Genomic DNA, 26,092 nt, shown 5'->3' with positions numbered 1-26,092 from the left:
GGAGAGGCCACAACAGTGAGAGGCCCGCGTACCGCAAAAAAAAAAAAAAAAAAAAATAACATTTACAAAGAATTTTAATAACATGGGGAAATGTCTACATCATAAGATTAAATGTAAAAGGCTGCTTATGGAATGATCTCCACTGTGTTATAAATGAAGAGAAAAAGTTTGGAAGCATTGCTGGGGTGATAACTTCCTCGTGGTGGTTTATAGTTTGTACTGTCCATTCTACGTTTCTCATTGTGTGAAATTTTCATTATACCTATTACTTTTGTAATCCAAAAAGCCTTAAAAACGTGTCCATGTCCATGCATATATATTTAGATATGCTAGTTGTGTCAAATTAAATTTCTAAGTCTGAATATTGAAATGAAAGTCCCTCTTATGAAATACTGCAGATAGTTGGAGCCAACTGCTGGTGAAAATATAATGTCCAAGAAAGGAAGCAGCAGAGATGGAAACATCTGCCACATAAAAGCCTCCTGAAGAGGGCCCAGGGCATAAATGGTTACGGGGCTCAGTGGGGAGGGAAGTGCGGCGGAGCACTAAGAAGGGAAGAGGTCCAATCCCACAGGCAAGTAATCAAGAAATTCCCAAGAGACAGGTCAAGACGAACATGAGGACGAGGGACCACCCACACACTCAACTCAGAAAAAAGATGCCCACTGTTGGTCCCAGAGTAGGTCTGAGACTCCCTGTGATGCTCCTGGGTCCCTCGAACCTGGTCTGGAACCCCCCTTTCCTCCACTCTGTAAATGACCAGCTACACGCCCATGGTTAAGTAATATGTGATTCATCCCTGCGAATTCTGTCCGGCTATTAAAGCCATGCTCTTGAAGAATCTTTGGGATGTGGGAAAATTCCCAGGCTACGTTCATTAAGTGGAAGAAGCCATTTCAGAACATTCTAGATGGTATGGTATGCATTTTGTATAACCGTATATGCAGAGGTTAAGGGTTTTTCGAGTCAGTGAAGCCTGGGTTCAGATGCTGGCTCTGCTGCCCAACTTCAGGCAAGTTATCGAATTATTCTCAGCTCTGCTGTGCTCGGTTCTAAAGCATGAACAGTATATGGCAGCCCCTGGACCCTCACTGTGGGCCAGGCCCTCAGCGAAGCCCCTTACATGCATGGACTCACCTAATGTGATAAGAACAGGATGAGACTGGGGAGGAAAGGACGGGAAGTTGGGGAGCCCCTAGAAGAGGGCCTGGCATGCACCAAGCAACGCCTACGTGATGGAAAGACTGCATGGATGTTTCCAAACGGCCGTCACAGGCGGAGGGATTATGAAGGATTTGTCTACGGTCACGCTTTTCAGCGCTGCCCAAGGTTGCTACGATAAACAAGAAGTCCCTTCCCAGAAATAAAACGACCGCAGTGTTTTACTCCTCCGTCTGCCCATGTGAGCGACAGGTGAGCAGAGATGGAAGGTGATGCCTTAAGAATGGGGACGAACATGTCCATATTCACTTCCAAAGACTCTGAGAGGCTGGGCCGCCACACAGGACCCGTCATGGGACCCACGGGATGCCATGTGTAGACGTGGCTCTTAGTGGGCAGATCTGAGGTCGTCCTAGCAGAGGCCCCAGGACTGTCCTTCCGGATGCCTGGCCCTGGCGTGGGGCAGTGATATGGGGTGCCGGGCTCCCAGCCTAGAGCCCCGCCCGCCGCTCCCCAGCCCTGACCTGGGCAGGCCTGTTCATTCCATGCTTCAGTACTGAGCACACCCTGCTCTAAGCCAGACTTCTGTCAGGTGCCGGTGACAACACTGAGCACACAAACACGGTCCCCACCCCACGGGCTTCTATACTGGGCAGTGGTTCTCAATCAGGTTGGAGGCCAGGGACGCTGCTCCACATCCTCCAATGCCCAGGGCAGCCCTCACTGCAAAGAATGACCCGGCCCCGGTATCAGCAGTGCCCACATTGGGACGCCCTACTCTGGTGGGTGCTTCTCTCTGAGGGGGTTTATGTTCTAGGTGTAGCTCAGCCTTTCTGAGGCCCAGTTTTCTCCTCTGGCAAATGGGGCTGATAGCACCTATTCTGCAGGGTGTTCTGAGCGTGCACAGGTAGAAATCTGCACATGCCATGCCTTTCAGTAAGTCAGCGTGCAATATACAGCAGCATTTGATACAGAGAACAAACTAGTGGCTACCAGCTGAGGGGGGCAATATAGGGGTGGGGGAGAGGGAGGTACGAACTCTTGGGTGTAAGACAGGCTCAAGGATGTATTGTACAACACAGGGAATACAACCAATACTTTGTAATAACTGTAAATGGAAAGTAACCTCTAAAAACTGCATAAAAAATTTAAATTCAAAAAAATAAAATAAACTTTTAAAAAGAAAGCAAAAAAAAAAAAAAAAAACAACACGGAAGCATTTGAAAGGCTAGCCGTGAAAGTCCCTGGGTCCAACGACCACCAGAATACCTCCCTGGGAGGGGTATGAACATACATGAAAGAGAAGTGTCCCCAGATGCCTTCCCCTGGGCGTCCCAACAGCTTCCTCTCAGTCCCTCCTCCATGCACATCTCCTCTGCATCAGAAAGAGGTATCATATAAAGAGGACATTCAGCCCCTCCCTAAACACAGGAGAGAGGATGCATTTTACCTTCATAAAGCAACTCCGGCTGGCAGTAGACTTGGTCCTCTTTTTCCTTCAGGGCTCTTGCTGTTGTAGATGACAGTTTGATTAAATTGGAGCCCGCCTCTGCATTCTGAAAGAATCGGTTTTCCAGAAAAATAAAAACTTGGTATCCAGAACAAATATTTGTTTTACCGTGCACAGGTTAAAAAATGCTTTAGCGTCTGTCACCTTGTTCTGGCCTCACATTTACCACTGGATGCAGCTATTATATGATTGGTATTTTCAGTTAAAAATGAGAACTGGGGGCTGGAAGTAACTCCCCAAAGTGGGCAAAGCTGGTGGGTGGTAGAAGGAGGGCCCTAAAAACCCTGGATCTTTTCTTCTACTCTGGGCTGCCTGATCCCTCACAGGTGAATTAATGTACTTATAAGTTCTCGCTTTTTAAATACTGGATGATTCACCTGTAAAAGGCTGCATCAGTCATTAAAAAGGTGTTTATAAAGAGTTCATAATAACATGTGAAATGCTCATGATAGAATACTGAGTGAAAAAAGCAGCAGAGTAAATTGCATACACAGTCTGAGCTCAACCATGTTAAACAAAGAAAAAGAAATTACATTGAAAACAGCCTGGGAGAAATACCAAATAGTAACAATATGGCATGCAGTGGGATTATGGAGACTTTCATTTCTTTTTCTAGGCGTTTCTAGATTTTCAGTATTTTCTCCTATGAAAATGTACCCCTGTTGAAAAGAAAACAAACATGCAATAAAAATTACTTGGGAGAAAAATATCTATCAAGGACATCTCTTGGTCTCAAGTGACAATCAGACTTTGTTCAGTACTTTACCATCATCGTTGTAACCCAGGAGAGAGACTGAACACAATTAATTAAATATCTATTGAGCATCTACTACTCCCTGTGTCCCCACATACTCTCTATGGGACCTTGAACAACTCACTTGGTATCTCTGAAGTTCAGTTTCCCCAGCTGTATAATGAGGTATAGAACAAGCATTGTATAATTAGTAAGTGCGTCTCCAAGGTATTATGCAGATTAAATAAAATAATCCATGCAGCTGGTTTATAAGAGGGCCTGGTTAGCAGTAAATGCTGGATAAATGTTAACTGCTATTGATAACATAATTGTATTATTATTATTATTATTTTTACTACTACTACTGCTGCCACTGCCCCTGGGGGTGAGTTCAGGTTAGGCACTGGAGGAGAAGGAGGGACAAGACCAAAAATCTCTGCATTCATGGAGTTACAGGAGGAGAATTATGGTCATGTCTGACTTCTCATTTAAACTTTTCTCTGCTTTCCAAACTTTCCAAAATAAGCTTTTATAATGAAAACAAACCTATTTGAACAATAGCAGCTTTTTGCTGAGAAGGTGGGAAATTTACTGCATCCTAGAAGCTGAACCGTAGGCCCCTCTGAGATTTGTTTAGGGCGATCCCAACTAACAGAAGAGGAAACTGAGGCCCAGGGAAGGAAAGTGGCTTGCCCAAGGTCACACAGAGGGGAGCAGAGGCTGGGCCCAGAGCTTCGCACTGAGATTCCTGTGCTCAGAAGCAAAAGTACTGCAGGCAGCAGGCAAAGCAAAGCCCCTGAGGCTGGCTGGTTCCCATCCCATAGTTCTCGGCTCAAACATCCCTTTCCCTGACAAGTTAGTCTGCAGTGTCTCCAAGGCATGTGTCCCAAGCTGTAATTATCTCCTTTATGGACCTGCTTCCTTCTTTCATGCTGTTTTCCCTGTGAAGACAGTGATCAGATTTTATTCAGTGCATGGCACATAGTCAGCTCCCAGGAAGTAAATGCTGCAGGAATCAGCAAACGCATGACTCAATGAGCTTTTCCTTCAACTCTTAAGGGGCAGAACATGTGCTTTGCAGGTGGTTGTAAAAATCAAACGAAGGGTGTGAAAAGGTCGTCTAGCGCCTAGCACATCGGGCGACTTGGAAGCAGAAGCTCTGTTTGCCTTCATCTGTATGTGCAGCCCCACACGTGAGAGGCCCTGCCCTGGGCCTTGCTAGTCAAGAGGCAGCCACAGGCCTCTTGTGCATGTCCTGGGCTTGATTCTCAGGGAGTCAGTCTGCAGAGACGTTTTCTAGCTGCAGCATGAAACTGGTCAGACTGGTTGAGGCATAAACCGTGAATTTTTCCACACACAGCAGTAACGAACATGACTTGGCAGCTTTCTATGGCCAATGTGCTCAACTTTGGGAAGAAATCACTTTCCAGCCAGAATTCATCGAAATCCTGCAGTCTGGCTTTGAAATTCCTCAACTCGAGGGAACTCCCATGAGAAGCAGTAATCTCAATAATCTCGCAAAACACTGGCTTTGGAGTTTGGCAGCCTTGGGTGTGAAGTATGACTGTAGAGCTTTCTACGTGAACTTGAGCAGGCCTCCCGCAGAGTACGTGAACTTGAGCCTGCTTCCCCGTTTGTATAAAGGGGGGCCATCTGTAACTTTTGGACGGGTGGAGAGTACAAGCGAAGGTCCATTTGACCTGTGTCTAGGGATTGTGTTTAGGATTAAATTAAATAATGGTTATGAAAACACCTGATCCAGGGCCACGCCATCGTAGTCAGTAATTTGCAGCCAGACAGACGTGCATTCAAATCCCAACTCAGATCCTCTGGATGATTCTGCCATGTTGGGCAAGTTACTGCCTCTCTCACCTACAGTCATGGGGATGATAAATTAACCCCAAGGACTGTCATACAGATTCGGTGAGAAGCGTGCAGAGCATTTCACAGGCCCCAAAATTTTCAGGACCCGGGATGAGAGCAGAGGCCCACCAAACCTATGTCCACAGATATCAAATTGTTAAGTAAAATACCGTTCTCTCCCGCCTTCCTTTATGCACAGAGCTTCATAATGTTGTGGAACTGTGCTGTCTGATACGGCAACCACCAGCAGCCAAGTGTAGCTATTTAAATTTAAATTAAATGAAATTAAAAATTCCCTTCCTCGGCTGCACTGGCTACATTTCAGTAGCCTAGGTATCTGGCTGCTACTGCTTGGACAGAGAATATTCCTTCACTGCAGCAGGTTCTAGTGTCCAGTGCTGGTCTGGAAGGATGTATGTCAATTCAGAATTCCAGGACTCTTTGGCATTCTGAGCTAGAAGCAGGGGGCAGAGAGAAGGCTGGCCTCTGGGCCCAGGCTTCCCTTCTCCTTTTCTTGCCACTGCACGGAAGCCCCAGCCAGCCCTGGCCTCCCTGGTGGGTCTGGGGGCTGCATCCAGCAGCACAGCCTGCCCTTAGGAGAACAGAGGCAGCTGCTGCAGGCTGGCTTGGGTCATTTGTGCAGGGAATTCAGGGATCCCAGGTCACAGTTGGGGTCAGAAGGGTGCCCCTCTGGGTGGGCACCCTGTGGCCCTGTGAATTCCTCACCCAATGAAGAAGGGACACTGATGGAGAAAGGCCAGAGCAGGGGGCCCCTCTGGCCTGGGTCTAAGAGCAGAAAAGGCATCTGATACAGGGCCGGGCACAGAGTGAGCTCTCGAGAAATGGTGGCTTCTCTTATTATTGAGTCTTCATTTTTGCATTTGAAAACAAGACAAAAACCAAATCTACTGAGCCAGGAGTTGGAACCACCCCTTCTAGCTCCAAGATGTCAGCCCCTCCCCTTCCTGGAGCCCTGCAGAACAAGGGCAGGGTGGCTGGCAGGGCCTGCTGGCACAGCCCACGCCCCTTGGGGCCCAGCCCCACCTTAAACAACCCCCGCACCACCCTACACAAACAGGCGGAGGGTGTCGGTGGGCCCCTCCTTCCTTTGACCCCAGCTGGCCCAAACGCCAGAGAAGCTGGGGCAGCTGGGAGGCTGCAGACTTTTGAACACACTTCAGGATAGCCCATTCTATGTGGAAGGCACTTTCCACTTGGGAAATGTTCCAAGCGCTAAAGGAAGACCTTGCGCCCTTTTAGAGACCTTGCTTCACCTTTTTCATTCACTCATCGTTCATTCATTTATTTAAAATATCTAAGGGCTTAATGAGAACCCTCTGAGTACCAGACCCTGTGATGGGCTCAGAGGATAAACTGCTGACAAGACCAAGAGGCCCAGCCCTCTGGGAGCTTTAACAGGAAGCTCAATATACCTGCCACCAATGTGAGCAAAGAGCTGCAGGTGCCATTAGAATATACAAACCCACTGAGGGAGTCAGGATGCCAGACCTGAAGGACGAGCCCCCAGGTGAGTCCAACCTGCAGCCGGGACAGGAGCAGAGGTCTCACGGGAAGAGGACAGGGTTGCAGGCAGAGGGACAGCGACGTGCAAAGGCCCCAGACTGAAGGGCATTTGAGAGAGGGCGGCATCCCCTAAGGCCCTTCCCTAATATGCTTTTGGACGGGATGGAATCAGAGCCGCCGGATCTGGACACATAGGCCATGTCTGTAGCTCGACTTTCCCCTTTCAACACTCAGGTGGGGCGACTTGAAAGTGAAGCAAGGAGACATTTTGTTTGTTTGTTTGTTTGTTTTTGTTGTTGTTTTGGTTTTTTTTTTTTTGCGGTACGCGGGCTTCTCACTGTTGTGGCCTCTCCCGTTGCGGAGCACAGGCTCCGGACGCGCAGGCTCAGCGGCCATGGCTCACAGGCCCAGCCGCTCCGCGGCGTGTGGGATCTTCCCGGACCGGGGCACGAACCCGCGTCCCCTGCATCGGCAGGCGGACGCGCAACCACTGCGCCGCCAGGGAAGCCCCAAGGAGACATTTTTAAGGGACAATAAACAGCAATTAAAAAGCGTGGCCGGACTTCCCTGGTGGCGAAGTGGTTAAGAATCCACCTGCCAATGCAGGGGACACGGGTTTGATCCCTGGTCCAGAAAGATCCCACATGCCATGGAGCAACTAAGCCCGTGCGCCGCAGCTACTGAGCCTGCGCTCTAGAGCCTGTGCTCCGCGATGAGAGAAGCCACCGCAATGAGAAGCCCGCGCACAGCAACGAAGACCCACCCAACACAGCTGAAAATAAATAAATAAATTTATTTAAAAAAAAAAAAAAAAAAAAAAAGCGTGGCCGGAGCTACCCTTCCCAGCGCTCGCTCTTTTTTGCAGATGGCTCACGCAGTGCCTTTTTAAAATACACTTGCTAAACTTCTTAGCTTGGTTCCAAGGAAGCAAATCATTTCTAGAGCTTGATAAAAGATTATAAAATCCTGCAGTGTGTGGGCAGGGGAAGGGAGTGTTTCCTCTCTGTGTATCATCCACAGGCTGAGGCCTCCACAAGGCGGGGGTGGGGTGGGAGGTGGGGTGGAGGTGGGCAGGCCTCAGGATTTGCCACCTGTGTGCTTTGTGACACCCCCATTGCATCCTGGAGCCAGGAGACACCCCAAGCGCTGCACTATGGAACTTCCCAGAGTGACGGGCACAGAGGCCAGCGGCTCAGATGATGATTCTGTGGGACACGGCCATTCATTCAATAGCCCTGAATCACGAGGGGAGAAAGTTAATCCCATTTTCTCTTCCAATCTTTCCGACTGGGTCAAGGCGAGAGTCTCAGTTAAGAGCCACTATGTCTTTGACACCTAATACTTTTCCAATGTTCTCTTTAAGGAAGAGATCAGGCCTTGGCAAGAGCAACAGCATCAGCCTAGAGCTTTGGGACCTGTGCTTTATCACCAGCCCTTCATGCTCGTCGGCTCTGCCGTCTGCAGCGCGCAATGCTGGCCTTCCACTGCGTCGTGATAGGTTTCCTTCCAAATGAGTTCAGGCAAGAGTGAGTTGATTTAAATGAAAACATGATTTTGTAAATGTTAATAGAGGTGATAGGAAATACGGTGAAAATCATGACAGAGATACACAAATGACTGCAGATGGGGAAACGCTGGAGAGAGGAGAAAGGACCCAACTCTGGAGCTGGACAAAGCTGGGTTCAGAAGCGGGTCTTCCGCCCACTGGTTGGGAGGTGCCTGAACTCCTGCATGGAGGAGACTGGAGGGTGGGAGAAGCCTCCCTGGGCATGTAGGAGTGTCTTCTGTTCCCTAGGCCTGCAGGGCCCTGAGAGAGGTCAGGGTGACCCTCTGGGACTCTTTCCAAGAGTTAGGCCTGCTCGGGAGATCAGCAGAGTTATACCCCTTACCAGCTCCAAGGAAGGGTTAGGAGCCAATCTTGACTCTGCCACTGGGCTGTGTGACCTTGGGCACATTCCTTAACCTCTCTGAGCCTCAGTTTCTTCATCTGTAAAATGAGGCTAACCTGAGGATCTCTCCCATAGATTGTTTTGATCATTAAGTTAGGTAAGGAAAATACAATGCTTAGCAAAGTACCTGGCACATAGAGTGCATTGAGTAAGGATGAGCCAACAAAACTGAATTGAATTGAATTTGGATTCATTTAAATTAATTAAGTCATGAAGTCAGGAAGTTCTGGAGCCAGAAGCCTCTGTAGCCTTTAAAACCAAACCCAGAGCCCTGGCAGCATCAGCCTAATTAAGGATAACGTCTGGCCCAGGGGTCATTTTTAACGTAAGAACAGGACTGTTCAATATCAGGGAGACGGGTAAGCAACTGGTGATGAATCCCCACCATGGACTGTCAGGCCAATATTTAAAATGATGTCATAGAAGAATATTTAATGTCATGGAGAGATGTCTACATATACAAGTAGGTGGAAATAGTATGTATAGCAGTATACAAAATAGTATGTACATATTCAGCCATGAAAAAAAATGAGGCCCTGATACGTGCTACAACACTGATGAACTGTGAAAACATGCTTCGTGAAAGAGGCCAGCCACGAAAGACTACGTATTGTATGATTCCATTTATATGAGATATCTAGAATAGGTAAATACACAGAGATAGAAAGTAGATTAGTGGTTACCTGGGGCTGGGGGGGATGGAGGGGTTGGGGGGTGGGGGGCTGATGGTTAAAGGGTACAAGGTGTCTTTTGGGGAAATGAAAATATTTTAAAATTGATTGTGCTGATGGTTGTACATTCAACTCTGTGAATATGCTAAAAGCCATTGAATTGAACACTTTGTTTTGTTTTTTTTTAAGTTTTGTTTTTTTTTAATGTTGACCATTTTAAAAGTCTTTATTTAGCTTGTTACAATGTTGCTTCTGTTTTATGTTTTGGTTTTTTGGCCCGCAGGGCATGTGGGACCTTAGGTCCCTGACCGGGGATTGAACTCTCACCCCCTGCATTGGAAGGCGAAGTCTTAACCACTGGACGGCCAGGGAAGTCCCAAATTGTACACTTTATTTTAAAAATTTATTTATTTTATTTATTTATTCTTGGCTGCGTTGGGTCTTTGTTGCTGCGCGCGGGCTTTGTCTAGTTGTGGCGAGCGGGGGCTACTCTTCGTGGCGGTGCGCTGGCTTCTCATTGCAGTGGCTTCTCTTCTTGCGGAGCATGGGCTCTAGGTGTGTGGGTTCAGTAGTTGTGGCTCATGGGCTTAGTTGCTCCGCTGCTTGTGGGATCTTCCAGAACCAGGGCTCGAACCCGTGTCCCCTGCATTGGCAGGCGGATTCTTAACCACTGCGCCACCAGGGAAGCCCCAAACTGTACACTTTAAATGAGTGAAAATGGGTGAATAGTATGGTATGTTGAATTATGTTTCATTAAAGCTGTTAAAAATTGTGTACAGTATAATTTTCTTCTCCAAAATTAGAATATACGTATTTATGTGTTAAATATTAATTTTAGAAAAGAAAATCATACTGTACACAATTTTTAACAGCTTTGAGATATATACACAATATGTATATATATTATATACATACATATCAATATATATTGTGTATGCATATCTTTCTGTCTACTTGCTTATCTATCTATTTATCTATATATAGAGAGAGACTTGGGAGGCAATACAAATATATCCACAATGGGTTTATGGTAAATTTGTTTCCTTTTAACTTAATCTATATTTTCTAAAGTTTCTACCATGAATATATACCATAGTTGGAAAAATAATGAAAGCATTTTCTGTCTTTCTTTAAGAACAGCTCATTTGGGGACTTCCCTGGTGGCGCAGTGGTTAAGAATCCGCCTGCCAATGCAGGGGACGAGGGTTCGAGCCCTGGTCCGGGAAGATCCCACATGCCGCGGAGCAACTAAGCCCGTGCGCCACAACTACTGAGCCCACATGCCACAACTACTGAAGTCTGCGTGCCCAGAGCCCCTGCTCTGCAACAAGAGAAGCCACCGCAGTGAGAAGCCCACGCACCGCAACAAGGAGTAGCCCCCACTCGCCGCAACTAGAGAAAGGCCACGTGCAGCGATGAAGACCCAACATAGCCAAAAAAAAAAAAAAAAAAAAAAAAAAAGAACAGCTCATTTTGAATTTCAATATTAACGAAATTAGAGCCAAAGTCACTTCCTGAGTGGACTCACATCTCCCAGGACTCAAGCCATTACCTTGTCCACGTGGAGGGGCACTGCGAACCTCTTGAGGGCTGGGACGGAGGTGAGCCTGGAGTTCTCCTGGAAGTCCTTGTCCAGGTTGGCCAAGTAGAAGAGCTAGTAAAGGCTGCTGTCCTCGTAGGCAATGACGTCGAACAGAAGGCAGCCGTCCTCTTCGTAGGCGCTGACGTGATGAAACACCACCATGGGGTCCGTGTAAAATTTGGTCAGCACGGGCTTCCTCGTCCTTTGGTCAATGATGTGAATGTAAGTCTGAACGGAGATGCACATCAGTGGTCAGCTCTTCCTCTGCAGGCCCAACACAGAGGCATCAGGCAGGGGACAAGACCCAGCCCTGCCATCCACTTGCTTGTGACCCTGAAGCATTCCCTCCCCTTTATGAGCCTCTCTTCTGCGTGTGTACCACCTCCAGACACACGCAGAAGTGCTGAGGGAGGAGGGAAGCTTTGCTGCCAGGGCCCCTTCCTTACCAGGACAGTACCCGGGGAGATACAGGATCTGAGAGTGTACCATCTCCCCAGCCTTCACTGGACTGTGGTCCAGGCGGGCAGCGACAGGCCAGCTCCCAGGCCAGGCCAGGTGGGGGAGAAACAGTCAGGGCCAGCCATCTAAGGCTCCTCAGGCCCCATTGGTGGCCAGCGCCCCTAAAGCCCCTCCTGGGTCCCCTCTCCTGACCTTTGCCCGCTGCAGGTGTGGTTTTCCCAGTAACCCGGCTGCCCTGGAGGGCTGCGGTGCTGAGTGACCGGTCTAGTCAAGGAGCCCACGTGAGTATCGGCTCACTAGGCGTCCTCATGCGCCTCTGGGTGTCACAGGCAGTATCACTCTGGGTGGCAAGTAGCCATATCTGCAGCCCCAGTTGCCTAATCCAAGGGGGAAGGGGTATTTTCTTTCTTTTGGCAGCTCTGGCCTAACCATCCTCCTTCTGAAAGGAGGGAGGGGCCGCTCCAGGCTGCCATTTCCCCACCTCCTCTGGCTCATTGCTTCTTTCTCTCCTTTCCCAGAATCAGGCTTTGAAGTTAGGTGGGGGAGGGGCGAGGAGTAGTGTACAGAGGAGGAGGGCATATTGGGAGGGAGTGTGGGTTTGGGAAGGTGAACACAGGCGTGGTTACTGTAGGCTTTCTCCCCCATAAACCCAATCCCAGGGTCAGCCACAGGGACTTCTCAGAAAGTTCTCCAAATGCATTCCAAAGCCCTTCACAGGGCTCTGTGCCCCGTCCTCGGGGGCTCTGTCTTCTCACTGTGGGACTCTCCAGGGCCAGAGGTCCCCAGGGGCTGCAGACTGGAGGCCCAGAGGACCCTGACACTCCTGCCGGCGGGACGCTCACGGTCCTGAGGAGGAAACCCACTTCCGCTGGCTCCCTGCCGGCCCCCCTGCCCAGCTCACTCAGTCCACAAACATTCATGTGAGGGCCTAAGACACATCAGACACTTTTGGGGGAACCGGGGAGATAAAATAAAACCACCCGCCCACTTTCATGGAGTGTATACTTCAGTGGGGGTGAGGCCAAGGGTCAGTGATCAATATATACAACATGTCAAGGATGATGGATGAGCACGACTGAGAAAATGGAGTCGGGGGTGGAGAAAGCCTGTCGGCGGGGGGGTCTGTGATAGACAGGCAGACCTCAGGGATGGGGGAGCGTAGAGCGAGACCTGGATTGATCAAGGGAGGAAGCCATCTGGGGAAGAACATTCCAGGTGGAGGGGAATCAAAATCAAAGGCCCTGAGGCAGGAACGTGTTTGGCAGGTTTGAGGTGTAGGAGGCGACCGTGTGAGCAGGGAGCCAGCAGTTGGGATGAGGGCATGTGGGCCTTGATGGCCTGGTGAGTGAAGCCTCTGGATCTTATTCTGAGGAAGACGGGAAATCACCAGAAGGTTCTGGGCAGAGGAGGATCTCACCTAACCCCTTTGTTCCCTCGAGGACCTCACTCTCCTCCTTGAGAATACAGGCGTCATAGAGGCGGCAGCCACACACGGGACACGTATTCGTGTGGGTACATGTAGATGTACGTGGTGCACAGAAAGAGGAGTAGAAGAGTGTCGAATGGATATGGTGGTGGTTCCCTCTGGAGGGGGCTGGACGGGGAGGTGGGGAGGAAGGGGGAGGGGGAGGGGGGAGGGGACTTGATCTGTTGCTTTCTACACTTGTGTGCTATTTGAACAGATGACACTGAGAATTACTTGATTATTTTTCACAAGTAACAAGAGCAAATAAATACATACATACACCTATACATGAATAATGTATTCATACCCACATATATACACACATGCAGACATCACATATACAGGCAGGTACATGGACATACAGGCACACAGATGTTCTGAGCACTCCACTCAGGTGTACCTACATGGAAGACGTTTCTGCGACACCATCCGGTGGGACGCCCTATCATCACGATGTCTAAATAATCTGTGACATCCCCTCCCCGCCCCCCAGCAGGGATGCTGAAAGGGCCTTGTCAGTGGATGGCGGAGGCTGGAGGAGGCCAGGTGTCGGCCAGGACTGAGGAGCAGTCCCTCGGTTGCTGGGCGAGCAGGGGCTGCCTCGGCTGATGAGGCTGCCTCGCCCAAGGTCACGCGCTCTTCTGGGGATGGTCTGCTCTACTGACTTATGGACGTCGGGGCATAAAGGCCCAGCCCCTTGCCCTAACTGGGGACCACTGTGAAGGACCATCCCGGCTTCCGAACTCGCTGGAAGGCCGGCTCACGCCTCTGGGGAGACTGCGTGGCAGCTGACGGCCTCCCTCCCGAAGCCGCCCCTGCCTGCTGACCTCCATCTTGCTCTGGCCATCCTCGTGCTGCGGGGTCGCCGGCCCCGCCTTACCTGGTCCTCCCCGTGGAAAGCCAGGCAGGAAGCCCAGCTCACGCCCCGGATGTAGGTGGTTGCCATCTTGAGGATATCCATCTTGAAAGGCTGCTCGAGGAAAACGATGTAGCTCTCGGTGACTCCGAAGCTGTGCTAATAGCTCGGGGAGAGGAGCGAGTGGGAGGCGATGGAGCAGAACACCTCCATGTGTTTCCGGGGGCTCAGCCCCTTCTTCCCGCCCTCTAGAGAGAAGCCAGCCTCAGGGACAGCGCAGGGCCTGGCGGCCCCCGACGAGCCACCGTCTCCTGCAGCGCGGCCTCTCAAACCCACCCGGCCGCTGAGAAGAACCTTCCAACGAGAGCCGACAACAAACGGGGTGAAGGGGCTGCTGCCTGGCTGATGCAGGGACGGGGCCCTGCCCCCGTGAGATCTGGTCGGGCATCCAAATCCACTGCATCCCCAGGCTCTGGGCCTCTGGACCACTGGGCCTCTGGGCCAGGCGTGTGCAACTCCAACACGGGGCTGACCCAGCCTCCACCTGCTTTCTAAATAGAGGTTTATCTGGAGCGTGGCCCCTGCAGGGTCCACGGCTGCTTCGCTTTCGAGATTCAGAGTTGAGCCGACGCAACGGAGACCATACAGGTGGCAAAGCCTCAAATACTTATTCTGTGGACCTTTACGGAAAACGTTTGCCAACCCCTGCTCTGGAGCAATGTTCCCCACTTTCACGTGCGCGCGGATCATCTGGGGGTCATGACAAAATGTGGGGTGTGACTCAGCCTGTGGGGTGGGGCCCGAGGCCCTGCGTTTCCGTCAAGCTCCCAGGCAGTGGGCTAGCTTCCCAAGGTTAAGCTTTGATATGTTGCTGAGAACCATCATTTGACGTGTATTTCAGGGGGTTTCTATGGATTTCTTTTGGCATTGCCCGTTCTGAAACACCTGGGAATGAGACTAAGTGTCTCTGGTAACGTGACAGATCGTGACAGTCAAGGTAGGCTGTACGATTCCCATTTTCCAGGTGGGAAACTAGGGCTTGGTCGGACGCTCCATCACTACAGCCAGAGGCACAGGGTTAAGGCGAAAAGACACAGGCCCCTTAGCCTGGCTGCCTACTCTGTTATTAGAGGGAAGGGAGAGACCAAAGGAAACCCTGCAGGAGTCCAGGTGCCTTGCTCAGCATCCACCACGAAGGTGCTCAGGACTATTCGGTTTGCTTATTCCTCTGCAAGGATGAGTCACCCGCTGGCCAAAAGGCCTCCGCGCCCAGGCCTGGGGCTGGGTTATAATGAGTTACACGCAAGCGCAAGCGTTGCCACCTTTCTTGTGGCCACCTGTGCACACTGTAAACAGCTGGCTGGTGGGATGGATGCTCTGGGTTGGGGGGTAGTTCTTTTCTTCACCAAACAAATGGAACACAAAGCAAACCGAAAGGAAAGGCGCCCGGGCCTGGGAGGCAGACACAGGTGTGAATCCCAGCGAAGCCGCCAGCCTGGACCGGGTGTGCAGAGGGTACCTCCTGTGAGCCGTGGGCATGTCACCTGATCCTCCTGGGGCTCTCAGTCCTCTGTAATATGAGGTGCAAATGCCTAGACCACCCCCAGGTCTGCATTCTAGGATCCAAGCCAGACCCTATATCCCTTTATTGGCTTAATTAATGGGAGTTCCATTTAACAAGAGCATTGTACCTTCTGACCTCGGGGGCTCCCATCTGCCAGCTGAGCCTGGAATCTGCTTGGTGGGCGGGCTCTACGGGACTGTGAGGGAGGGTGGCCAGCGGGGATCACAGATGGAAACCGGCCTTCCTAAACCAGAAGGTCTAGCCAAGCACGCTCCTAGTTCTGTACCGCCTCCTGAGCCCGCGCAGCCACTCTTGGAGGCCTGCTCTCCCGGGTGTGGTTCCCAAGAGGGTCCTGGACAAATAAGGGCTAGGCGCCCCGCCCTCCTCCCCCTCAGGAACACGCAATCACAATCGGCCTGGGCTCCACGCCAGGTTCCCGCCCCTAAATGGAGAAGGTCCAGAAGGCCCGCAGAACAGGGTGGAGATCTGGAGTGGGTGCCAGCAGGGCTGAGCTCTCTGAACAACCCTTGGAGCCTGGCTTCAGGGGCTGGGATGAAAGAGGACAGCACAGCCCTGACATACAGAGGTTTGTCAGAAAACTAAAAAAATGAATGAAAGAAAGGAAGGATGGATGGATGGATGGATGATGGATGGATGAGGAATAGATTAATGGATGGATTGATAGGTAGATGATTAATGAATAATGGATAAATTAATGAATTAATGAACAGGAACCTAAAGAAAAGGAGGTTGGAATAGCAAAGGGATTCACTTCTTCCAAAAGGAAGCTTAGCATCATTTCTTTTCTCCTAAAGGAGAAAAGTGAGTTCACGGTCCTCTGAATCATCTGCGCGGGTAAGTGTCAGATTGAGTGTCGTGTTATCAACCAAAATCAGAACTCTTCCGAAAGAGCCACCCTTGGTGTCTGTACTCCATTACAGCCCTAGAATGACCCACCTGATACCGCGGCAGGGATCTTAAAGATCACATATTCCGTCTTCCCCTTGTCCACGAGGGACGTGCCAACGTTGAGAACATTTCCAGCGTCATCATAATGAGGATGTGATGTTGCCAGATTTACAGCCACGTGTTTACGATAATCAACCTGCAAAACATGACAGCCACCTGGTTTTCAAAAGGGGGAGAGGGTGAAATCCTGTGAAAAGCTGACTGACTCCAGGTTCAGAGAGATGATGGTTATTTTTGCACATCTCCTGATCTGAAAATAAGGCAGACATCACCTTTAAAGGAGATGTTTCCTCTTGCAACCTGATATAACCTCGAGGGGGCCTCCCACAGCTAACAGGCTGCAGGGGACTTGGTGAGCTACATGTGTTTTCTCTGACAGTTGTTCCTACCCTGCCACCTGGCCTTGCCGGATGGCTTCAGCATGGAAACAGGACGCCTCACTGCAGAGAGCTCCAAGTAACAACCTGGGCAGAGAGGCAGCCTTAGGGCTAATCTTGGCCACTTCTTTGGTGAAGCTATTTAAATTCTCCCCTTTTGCATCCCACAGAGGCATAAATCTCCAGGCCTCTCTCGTAGGGTTATTCTGGGAACAGAAAGGTTACAAAAACATTTGGTCAAAGAGAAAGGAGAGTAACGAGCCCAATAATGATCCCAACTCCAAACAGGCCACAACCATACAGCAATGGGGTGGCCCGGGAACCAACTGCCTGCCCTTCTTCCCCCAGAATAGCACAACCTCCTACAGCCAAAAGTCAGGCGATACCTCGTTCTCTCCTAGTAATTCCTCTCTGCAGCTTTGTGGAAAGCGTACATCAGTTGGACCTACGCTGCCTAGCCTAGAAGGAGCTGGACGTAATTTCACAGCTAAGGAGAGCACTCCTTCCAACAGATCGTTAAATTGTATTGTAAAGACATCCAGGCTTTGAGCTGCCAGCTGGAGAAAACTGAAAGTGGGTCTATTGATCTTCACGAAAATGTAGGCTTGATTCTACCCAGGAAAGGTATCTGCTTGGGCACTGATTTTTGCACCCTTGCTCTGTGCCTAATGCCTCCCTCTTCAGGTCAACACAAGGCAGGGCTGCTGGGAGTCCTGGGTGGCCCAGTATAGTCATTCATTCAAATTTCCATTGAGGTGCCACTCAGTGCCAAGGACTACGCACACTGTTAGGGGTTGAATTGGATCTTCCCAAAAGATATGCTGAAGTCCTAACCCCTGGTGCCTAAATTTGGAAATAGGGTCTTTGTAGATGTAATCAAGTGAAAAAGAGGTCATTCTGGATCAGGGTGGGCCTTCATACAATGATGTGTAGCTTTACAAGAGATTGGATTACAACAATTATTGGTTGTTCCTATAAACTAAGGAACAACCACCAGAAGCTGGAAGAGGCAGAGAAGGATCCTCCCCTAGAAACTTCAGAGAGAGTATGGCCCTGCCGATACCTTGATTTCAGACTTCCAGCCTCCAGAACTGTGAGAGGATACATTTCTGTTGTCTTAAGCCACCTAAGATACATTTCTGTTGTATTCCTTTGTTATGGGAGTCCTAGGAATGAATACAGACACGAAGATGACAGGACACAGTCCTGCTGTAAGGAAGCTTTGAATCCAGGGCTAAGTGCTGAGCTGGGAGAGCCCAAGACCCAAGGGCATCAGAGGAGGGCTCCTCTGTGAGTTCCTGCAGGCTCCTGGCCTCCTGCAGGGGTTCCCTTTCTTGAGTCAGGAACTGAGGCTGGTTGTAGATTTACTGATACCTTCTCCAGGGTTTCCAGGGTCTGGGGGTTGATTTTCCTGATGTAATTGGTCTCCGTGGTTGCACAGAAGTCTTCTCCACACTTCATGATGTTGATCAGACAGTTGTCTGTGAAATCAGGATGGTGTGGGACAGGTAGGAGAAAGCTCTGGGGAGGAAGCAAGTCAACGGGGTCAATGGCTGTGTCCACCCAGCTGGAAAGTTCTAGTCGAGATGGTTTTAGTTTTCCCACCACTTAAAACACTCTACTTCAACTAAGGGAGAAAAAGTACTGGGTCCCAATGAGTCCCTTGAGGAATCCTGAGGACTCAGAGATCAAGTTACCCAAAAATACCACCACATTCAATCAGCTAAGGAGGGAGTCAGCTGGGACAACAAGGCTGCCCACTGAGCCCTCCTGGGCTCCCCAAATCCAAAAGTCTCCCGCACCGGAGCCATCAAGACCTGGTGGATTGTTCTGAAGTATTTTAAGAAGCTCTATAGAAATCATAGTCATACCCATAACGGTCCCCCAAAGACTAGCAAAACAGCTAATCTCTGCTTTGGGCAGGAATGTGAGCCCACCCTAGTTACCCAACTTTGTCCAGGATATTAGATTTTTGAAAAAGAAAAGCAAACTAATTATGAGTTAAGAACTGATCATTTGATTAGAAGGCAAACTCAGAGCAGGAAGTCCTGACCCCGTGTACTGGTTAGTGCTCTCCCTACTGGCAAATATTGTAACAGCAAGGAGGCCCCACAGGCTGCAGTTTTAAATTCATTCCCTCCCCCTCCCCCAGGCTCCTCCCCCAGGCTCCTCCCCCAGCAGGGAATGGGAGTTCCCTGCTTGCTGTGTGCCGGACTCAGCACTGGACGCTAGGACTGGAGAAATGATGTCAGTTCTGGAAAAGCAGAAGCCAGCTTCCCTCTCTGGGCCAGTCTACCCCTAAGACATTTCACAAACCTTCTCTGTCTAAAGAGTATCAGAAAGAAGGTACTCATGGCTGGCCTGATTCCCTGGCCAACAATTTAAGTGTTGAACATGTATGTAATACATTCATATGCATCACAACCCAGATGATTTTAACTGTATACAACTGAAAATTTCCCCCATCTTTCCTCTCATCAGTTCCCCACCTCCCTCACGCATCCTTCCAGAGTTTCTGCACGTACGACAATAATTCAGCCATGAATAACCTTGTACATTTGTCATTTCAGACACAAGCAAGTACCCCTCTGGACTGAAGGGAACGTGCATCTGTAATTTTGATAGATAATTCCAAAGTGCTCTCCCACCAGCTATGTGGGAGAATACCTAACAATCTGTCAGGTGCTCCTTGCCTCTCTTGCTATCAGTGATCAAAAACTGCATAGCAGGGGCTTCCCTGGTGGCGCAGTGGTTGCGCGTCCGCCTGCCGATGCAGGGCAACCGGGTTCGCGCCCCGGTCTGGGAGGATCCCACATGCCGCGGAGCGGCTGGGCCCGTGGGCCATGGCCGCTGAGCCTGCGCGTCCGGAGCCTGTGCTCCGCAACGGGAGAGGCCACAACAGTGGGAGGCCCGCATGCTCCGCAACGGGAGAGGCCACAACAGAGGGAGGCCCGCATACCACAAAAAAAAAAAAAAAAAAAAAACAACTGCATAGCATATGTGGTCAAAGGCCATCACGAGAAATTTTCCACCCAACCTAAAGACAGCCATGTGGAGCAAACGCTGGTTGTTTTGACTGTAAAGGACATTGGAAAGCAGGACTAGATTCAAAATGGACAGTTACTTGGAAAATATGTTTTTGCAGGGGTCCGGATAGGCCATTGTTCCAAATTCTGACACCACAATCCTGTTCGCTTCAATATTGGCACCGTAGGTATCACTTCTCAGGTATTTGCTCCTGTAACAGACTTCACCTGAAAGAGAAGCAGCAGAATCGTCCCAGACTGACACCTTTACAGGGCTTTGAAGTAGATTTCAGCCATTCTGGGGATTTGACGGGCAGTGGGGGGCGGTGGAGGGAGTTCACTGGGACAGTCCCTTTAATGTGTGTGCTAGATACAACAAGCATTTGGAGGGAACTCTCACACACATTTCGGCAAGGTTGAGACTCACAACAATATGTCCAGGTAAGTATTCCTGTTCCCAGCTCCATCTTCATATGAGGGAACTGAGGCTCAGAAATGTTCCATCCGGTTGCCCAGCATCACCCAGAGAGGTGCCGACCCAGGCCATCAACCACCCCTTCCACCATATTTGTATCCTTCCAGGTAAGGTCCAGATTTGGAGGATTGGTCCAGAAGGCCCCGTACTTAGGCTAGGTTTCTCCAGGGCCCAGTTCAGTTCTGGGAGCCCTACACTGACAATTTAGCCCCTGGAGTAACATTTCATATCTATTTGCAACCAGGGAGCACCCTTATACCCAATTCTGCACACCGTAGAGGGTCAGTACATGTGCTGATGACACTGCAGAGAATCTGACTCACTCCAGAAAAGCATGGACTCTTGACTAGTCCACCAAGACCAACCTGAAAATATACCAGATGGTTCTAGACCTATATTAATTTCCTATGGCTGCTGTTACAAATGATCATAAATGCAGTGGCTTAAAGCAACACAAATTTGTCATCTTACTGTTTTGGAAGACATCGTCTGAAATGGGTTTTACAAGGCAAAAATCAAAGTGTCAGCGGGGCTAGTTCCTCCTGGAGGCTCTAGGGGAGAATCCAGAAGCTGCCTTTATTCCTTGGCTTGTGGCTGCATCACTCTGACCTCTGATTCTGCTGTCACATCTTTTCTGACTCTGACCCTCCTGCCCTACTCTTTCCTTTATGACTACACCGAGCCTACCCTGATAATCCAGGACAATCTCCCCATCTCAAGGTCCTTAACTTAATCACATCTGCAAGACCCTTTTACCATGTAGAATAGCATATAATATATTCACAGGTTCCTTCTGGGGAGAGAAGGGGGAGGGAAGAGGAGAGAGGAGAGAGGGGACAGGGGAGAGGGAAGAAGGGAGAGAGATATGGAGGGAGAGAGGTACATATACTTTTCATAAGTGGGTGTGGGTGAGTCAGGAGAGGCTTCACAGAGGAGGCAGCACTTGAAAAAGCCCCTGAAGGATGAGTAGAATTGAACTGCAACAGATCCGGAAGCTGGGGCTAGGGGAGAGGGTCAGGTGCTCCCATGGACTCTGCCCAGAAAGTCTGTAAGCAAAGACCTGGGAGTGGGGAGCACAGCCCACTTCCTGGAAGGGCTAAGTCAGTGTGGCTGGAGCACCAGGCACTTGGGAACAGCAAGAATGAGATGAGGCTGGGGGTCAGGTGGGGGCCTTAGGAAGTCTTCAGGGCTGTGAATCCTGTGGCCTTTGACCTTCATTTGGTGGGTAATTTGAAACCTCTAGGGTTTTTATTTCATTTCATTTTGCCCTTAGTTAGCAAATGACATTATGTTGACTCTTCCTCTCTAGAGAACACATTCCTTGCTGTAGTATAACCTATGCTTCCAGGGTTGGTACAATTATAATATGCAAAAAAGTAAGGCCCAGGACATACTGACAGTTTGTTCCCATCAAAAAGAGGTTCATCAGAGAAACGCCCATCATGTATCCACTGTCACAATGATGGGCTTCAAGGAGAGACTGAATCCCAAGAAATTCTTGCCCAGGGCCTTTTTATATTTTCAGGAGAGGAAATGAAACTAAGAGCTAACATTTATTGAGCATGTGTGTGCTAATCACTGTGAGGGCACTTTATGTGTATTATCTGGTTTAATCCTCTGAACATAAGAAGTGTGTAGAAGACTGACTAGAAATGTATTCTTTAGGGAAAAAAAAATCAACTTAATGTCATTTGCTAATTAACAGCCAAATAAAACAAAATTTAAACAATGCTTGAAGGTTTCAAATTTCTTACAAAATGAAGTTCAAAGGGCTTGGGCACTCACGACCCTGCAGGCCCATTTCCCAGCTAATAAATTGAGGCACAGAGAGGTTAAGTACCTTGCCTTAAGCCACACAGCTACCGAGTGGTAAACTGGACTCAACAGCTGGCAACTGGAAGATCCTGACACAGCGACCACGTCAGTTGACCATTCTATCTGTTCCTTGTTATTAAAAATATGCCTATAAGGGCTTCCCTTGTGGCGCAGTGGTTGAGAGTCCGCCTGCCGATGCAGGTGGGCCCGTGAACCATGGCCGCTGAGCCTGCGCGTCCGGAGCCTGTGCTCCGCAACGGGAGAGGCCACAACAGTGAGAGGCCCGCGTACCGCAGAAAATAAAATAAATAAAAATATACCTACAGAAATATGCTACCATAACTGTATGGTTTGGTGAAGTTTCACAAACTAAACCTACCCATATAAACTACTTCCTGATCAAGAAACAGAATGTGAGCAGCCTTTGGGAAGGCCGCTCAGATCTCATCCTATTCTAGCCTCCCCAATCCCAACCCTGCAGGGGAACCACGATCTTGACTTCCAACAGTCTTGGTTAGTTTTGCCCTCAGGATTGCGTTTTCACCTGTTTCCAAAGGATGTGAGTGTACGTTTCAGCAGTGATGACTCCAACCTGTGCATTTAAGTGGCAACAACAACAACAATTGTAACACTCGTCATGATAAAATTAGAAGAGACCATGAAAGACCTTCTGGTGCTTTCTCCAGTCTTCAGGAGGTAAACTGTGTGTCAGATAATCATCTGTCCTCTTTGCAAGCATCTTTTCAGGGGTGGCTACTGTACATTAGTATCTCTGAGATATGTGGTGGGGGGAGCTTTGTTCCTGGGGCAGCAGAAAGGAACATGGAGGAATGGTTAGGAGCAAGGGCTCTGGGGCTAACTGGGCCCGGGGTTCATGCATTTGATCACTATTTGTTAAACACCTGGATGAGCCAGGATGTGAGTATGTAATGCTGAGTGGGACAGGCAAGATCTCCACCCCAGGTAGGTTCAAGTCTCCACGTGGATATGAATCCTTGCTCCATCATCTACCGGCCATGCACTTGACCTTGTGTCAAAGGCAAGCCTCAGTCCCCTCTGCTCTGACATGAGAATCCTGATACCTTCCTCACAGAGCTGCTATAACATTTAAGGCCTGTAAAGCACTTAGCACATAGTAGGTGCTCAATAAAAAGCTACATATGCTAGTCAGATATAGTAGGTAGCTGGGGCAAGGCTTTGGCTCTGGGCAAGTCCCCATCCAAGCCATGTGACCTTGGGTGAGTCCCTTTGTCACTGAACCTCAGTTTCTTCAACTGGAAGCTGGGGGTCATACAGTCCTCCCCAACTAGGGTTGGCAGTTTTAAATGAGATGGGACGATAGAAGGAGTTTGGCTCCCTGGCGCTCAGCATGCACGTGATAAGTGATGGCTGCAGTTCTGAATTCTCCAAAATCCTGGAGGCAGGAAGACTCACCTGGGGGTTGGTGAGGCCACACCTACTGGTCTTCATGCTACACAGGACCAGCTGTAAGGCCACTCTGGTCTCCCCTTGAGCCAGCCTGCCCTTGGCGGTCACTCTCTCTGAGGGCTGCCACCCATAGGTACTGGCTAATGTGCTTTGCCTAAAATGCTGAATTCTGTTCATATGAAACATAAACACCCAGCCCAGGCTGGTTGTCAACAGGCAGCCCATATCCTACAAACAACCAGCCCCAGAGCAGGGAGCGCTCAGAGGGCCATGGGGAAATGTGTCTCTGGAATTACTCAAGGCTGACACTTACTTTGAGGTTGAGATTAAAGAAGGAGGCACAGAGCGTTCTCTAGCACCCTGCTCTCGACAACCCAATTAACCACATTCCTTCTAAAGGGACACAAGTAAACAGATGCGTTCCTGCCTGGGATCTTCCAGAACTGGGTCAAGTGTTATTATTTGGTGGGGTGGGAGATATACATATATATATTTTTTTTAATTAAAAAAAATTTAAAGCAAACTTTCCAAAAGACTACCTTGGAGCTACAACAGTTGAAAAAGTCAGCTTTGGAGAGGCTTTGTGCCTCTAAATCTCTGTGACTCTGCTGTTGGTGGGAATGTAAATTCTTATAACCATTATGGAGAACAGGATGGAGTTTCCTTAAAAAACTACAAATAGAGCTACCATATGATCCAGCAATCCCACTACTGGGCATATATCTGGAGAAAACCACCATTCAAAAAGATACATGCTCCCCAATGTTCATTGCAGCACTGTTCACAATAGCCAAGACATGGAAGCAACCTAAATGTCCATTGACAGAGGAATGGATAAAGATGCAGTATATATATATATATATATAGATATAGATAGATAGATAGATATTATACATACATACATACAATGGAATATTACTCAGCCATAAAAAAGAACAAAATAATGCCATGTGCAGCCACATGGATGGACCTGGAGATTGTCATAACTGAGTGAAGTAAGTCAGACAGAGAAAGAGAAATATTGTATGATATCATTTATATGTGGAATCTAAAAAGACGATACAAATGAACTTATTTACAAAACAGAAATAGTCACAGATATTAAAAAAACAAACTTATGGTTACCAGGGGGGAAAGTGGGGGAGGGATAAATTGGAAGATTGGGATTGACATCTATACACGACTATATATAAAGCAGATAACTAAAAAGGACCTACCGTACAGCACAGGGAACTCTACTCAATACTCTGTAATGACCTATATGGGAAAAGAATCTAAAAAAGAGTGGACACAGGGCTTCCCTGGTGGCGCAGTGGTTGAGAGTCCGCCTGCCGATGCAGGGGACACGGGTTCGTGCCCCGGTCCGGGAGGATCCCACATGCCACGGAGCGGCTGCGCCCGTGAGCCATGGCCGCTGAGCCTGCGCGTCCGGAGTCTGTGCTCCGCAACGGGAGAGGCCACGACAGTGAGAGGCCCGCGTACCACAAAACAAACAAACAAACAAAACAAAAAGAGTGGACATGTGTATATGTATAACTGATTCTCTATGCTGTACAGCAGAAACTAACACAACATTGTAAGTCAACTCGACTCCAATTAAAAAAACCATCTCTGTGACTCTGACTCTTGGGATTCATATGTTCACGCCCTCACGGGACACCAACTTTGCCTCTTATTGGAAAAGTATCAAATCTGCTGCTAAGAGGGACTTGGGATAACTCATCTCCATGCCTGCTTGACAAAAATTTTCACTTTTGAAAGAATTTTAGACTTACAGAAAAGAGCACTCCTGTATACCCTTCACCCGGCTTCCCCATCTCCACTCTGCCTTTTTTATTTAAATCCTTTTTAGTTTTTTAAAGCATTATCTTCTAGTGACTTCTGCTGAAGGCTATGAGTCATTTTCCTGTCTTCTGCTTTCTTACTTTCTTACTCCAGTCCTTTCTTCCTGGTTTGGCACTAATTTCCATTCCCCATGCTAGCTGTGCACTAGAACCACCTGGTACTTTTAAAAAATCATGGAGGCCCAAGCCCCAAACCACCAGTGTGCTCGGGGTCATCTGGGAAACGTGTTGGAAACATAGATGCTCTATCCCTACCCTTCAAGCCCTGGGTGGGCTCTCAGGATTCACAACCTAAATGAGCATCCTGGGGGATTCTGAGGCAGGAAGCCCACAAACCACCTTTTGAGAAATACTGGCTTTGTGTTACCTGCAAATCAGAGAACCCCGATTCCCCTGTGCCTTGTCCTCTTAAACTGTGTATGGTAGTACTTAACATTTTTGGTTTATATTTCCACTGTTAGACACTGGGGAGCCACTGAGAGTTCAAGAGGAGAGGAGAGATGACGCCAGGCTCTGCTACACCAACACTGGCAATCTGGCAGCCTTGGGAGGATTGGGCTGGAGAGTTGGGGAGAGATGATAGCTGGCACGAATGGGGAATGGGGGCAGAATTGCATAATGCTTAGGACTTAGGATTCTGGATTTAAGGAGCGTTGAGTTGGGCTTCCCTGGTGGCACAGTGGTTGAGAATCCGCCTGCTGATGCAGGGGACACGGGTTCATGCCCCGGTCCGGGAAGGTCCCACATGCCGCGGAGCGGCTGGGCCCGTGAGCCATGGCCGCTGAGCCTGCGTGTCCGGAGCCTGTGCTCCGCAACGGGAG

General features: G+C 49.2%; 1 protein-coding gene and 1 long non-coding RNA gene across 22 annotated transcripts in view; both read right to left on the bottom strand.

Moving 5' to 3' along the window:
• GAN (gigaxonin) overlaps positions 1 to 13,570 on the bottom strand; it is a 96,024-nt gene extending 82,454 nt beyond the window's left edge. For 13 of the 17 annotated variants that reach the window (XM_055078885.1, XM_055078886.1, XM_055078888.1 and 10 more), the window contains exons 1-2: positions 10,964 to 13,570; positions 2,612 to 2,717 (exon numbers count right to left, since the gene is read on the bottom strand). The gene's annotated coding sequence lies outside the window, so the exon portion shown is untranslated. The remainder of the gene's footprint in view (positions 1 to 2,611; positions 2,718 to 10,963) is intronic. The other 4 variants (XM_055078894.1, XM_055078896.1, XM_055078889.1 and 1 more) reach the window with 4 other exon arrangements.
• Positions 13,571 to 18,082: 4,512 nt separating this feature from the next.
• Positions 18,083 to 26,092, bottom strand: part of LOC114484052 (uncharacterized) — a 46,245-nt gene continuing 38,235 nt past the window's right edge. For all 5 annotated transcript variants that reach the window (XR_003676548.2, XR_008615463.1, XR_003676549.2 and 2 more), the window contains 2 exons: positions 19,808 to 19,937; positions 18,083 to 18,204 (listed from right to left, as the gene is read on the bottom strand). This is a non-coding gene — a long non-coding RNA (uncharacterized lncRNA). The remainder of the gene's footprint in view (positions 18,205 to 19,807; positions 19,938 to 26,092) is intronic.

This window comes from Physeter macrocephalus, chromosome 17 (genome assembly GCF_002837175.3).
Source record: "Physeter macrocephalus isolate SW-GA chromosome 17, ASM283717v5, whole genome shotgun sequence".
NCBI lineage: Eukaryota > Metazoa > Chordata > Mammalia > Artiodactyla > Physeteridae > Physeter > Physeter macrocephalus.
This window is presented reverse-complemented; position numbering and strand designations above follow the sequence as displayed.